Here is a 2500-nt window from a genome sequence, read left to right as displayed (position 1 = left end):
CCACTGCGTCCATTACTCCCACACGTCTCTATGGCGTACCACACTGCAATGCAGCTGTTATGGGGAGATGACACATAGCTGTGTACACAACATTCTGAGCCGGTTGCGGTTGGACAACAATACATTAATGTAACGTGTCATATGCCAATTACAGAGCAGGGTAAGGCACAACGTGGGTTAGGTTAAGGCACAACGTGGGTTAGGTTAAGGCACAACGTGGGTTAGGTTAAGGCACAACGTGGGTTAGGTTAAGGCACAACGTGGGTTAGGTTAAGGCACAACGTGGGTTAGGTTAAGGCACAACGTGGGTTAGGTTAAGGCACAACGTGGGTTAGGTTAAGGCACAACGTGGGTTAGGTTAAGGCACAACGTGGGTTAGGTTAAGCCACAACGTGGGTTAGGTTAAGCCACAACGTGGGTTAGGTTAAGCCACAACGTGGGTTAGGTTAAGCCACAACGTGGGTTAGGTTAAGCCACAACGTGGGTTAGGTTAAGCCACAACGTGGGTTAGGTTAAGGCACAACGTGGGTTAGGTTAAGGCACAACGTGGGTTAGGTTAAGGCACAACGTGGGTTAGGTTAAGGCACAACGTTGGGTTAGGTTAAGCCACAACGTGGGTTAGGTTAAGCCACAACGTGGGTTAGGTTAAGCCACAACGTGGGTTAGGTTAAGCCACAACGTGGGTTAGGTTAAGCCACAACGTGGGTTAGGTTAAGCCACAACGTGGGTTAGGTTAAGCCACAACGTGGGTTAGGTTAAGCCACAACGTGGGTTAGGTTAAGCCACAACGTGGGTTAGGTTAAGCCACAACGTGGGTTAGGTTAAGCCACAACGTGGGTTAGGTTAAGCCACAACGTGGGTTAGGTTAAGCCACAACGTGGGTTAGGTTAAGCCACAACGTGGGTTAGGTTAAGCCACAACGTGGGTTAGGTTAAGCCACAACGTGGGTTAGGTTAAGCCACAACGTGGGTTAGGTTAAGCCACAACGTGGGTTAGGTTAAGCCACAACGTGGGTTAGGTTAAGGCACAACGTGGGTTAGGTTAAGGCACAACGTGGGTTAGGTTAAGGCACAACATGGGGGTAGATTGCGGTACAAATTGCGTTACATTGCGGTGCAAATTGCGTTACATTGCGGTGCAAATTGCGTTACATTGCGGTGCAAATTGCGTTACATTGCGGTGCAAATTGAGTTACATTGCGGTGCAAATTGAGTTACATTGCGGTGCAAATTGAGTTACATTGCGGTGCAAATTGAGTTACATTGCGGTGCAAATTGAGTTACATTGCGGTGCAAATTGAGTTACATTGCGGTGCAAATTGAGGTAGGTTAAGGTGCAACACAGGTTAGGTTAAGGTGACATAGGTTAGGTTAAGGTGACATAGGTTAGGTTAAGGTGACATAGGTTAGGTTAAGGTGACATAGGTTAGGTTAAGGTGACATAGGTTAGGTTAAGGTGACATAGGTTAGGTTAAGGTGACATAGGTTAGGTTAAGGTGACATAGGTTAGGTTAAGGTGACATAGGTTAGGTTAAGGTGACATAGGTTAGGTTAAGGTACAAACTGGGTTGTGTTATGGTACACATTGCGTTGTAGTACAGTACACGTTAGGTTTGGGTACGGTACACAATGTGGTATGGGATGGCGTGTTGTGGGGGGGGGGGGGGGGGTGAGGTTCGTTGATATCGACCGTAGGACGTGGATGCCCGAGGCAGCGTCAGTGTGTCAAAGGAGTTATGTCACGTCGGGATGCGCTTTCCGCCAGTGAGAGGGGGGGGCGAGCCGTGTCTGTGGTTGCGGCAGACCTGTGTGTTTCATTCCTGCCAGTGTGTTTGTGCTGTAAGACGAGGCAGTGTGGTGATGTTGGGTGCACCCCTGTGTAGGACATGTGTGGGTGTTGGTGGCTTATCTGAGCAATTGTGGTTGTCGGACGAGTGGGATATTCTGTTTTATGATTGGACCTCCTGGCCTGGTTATCATAGTCTGGTTGGTGTACTGTGGCGGATAGGATGCACCGGACGTTGGTCCATGCCGGTGCTTAATTATTGTATCTGTGTTTGTTACAGGCAGAGAGTAGTGTGTGATAGAGTGTGTGGGTGATAGAGTGTGCGGGTGACGTGTGGTTCGTTTTGTTTGCACAGACGTTCAGCATGTATAGGGGCATTTGCGTATTTGATCTATCTATGTGGGCCCTGCATAGTTTACTGAGCAGTGCTGCGAGGTGACTGAACTACGAGCGACGTACTCATTTACAGCGGAATGGTTGCCTTCTACCAAAGATGGAGTATCGACTCTACGACAGCGTTGGCACCGCAGGAAGCGGTGTCGTACAATGGCCCCCACACCGTCATCGTTGTGCGGGGTAGGGACCGTATATATTCTGCGAGGAGCCCTGTTTGCCACAGGGCGTGGGGTCTCGCGTCCTGCGGTTCAGTGCCCCCAGGGAAGCGCGCGGAGGTGGTGCTGCTGCTGCTGTAGCAAGCGAGCTACTTAGAGCATGT

This window comes from Schistocerca cancellata, unplaced genomic scaffold (assembly GCF_023864275.1).
Source record: "Schistocerca cancellata isolate TAMUIC-IGC-003103 unplaced genomic scaffold, iqSchCanc2.1 HiC_scaffold_81, whole genome shotgun sequence".
Classification (NCBI taxonomy): domain Eukaryota; kingdom Metazoa; phylum Arthropoda; class Insecta; order Orthoptera; family Acrididae; genus Schistocerca; species Schistocerca cancellata.
Note: the sequence above shows the minus strand (reverse complement) of the source record.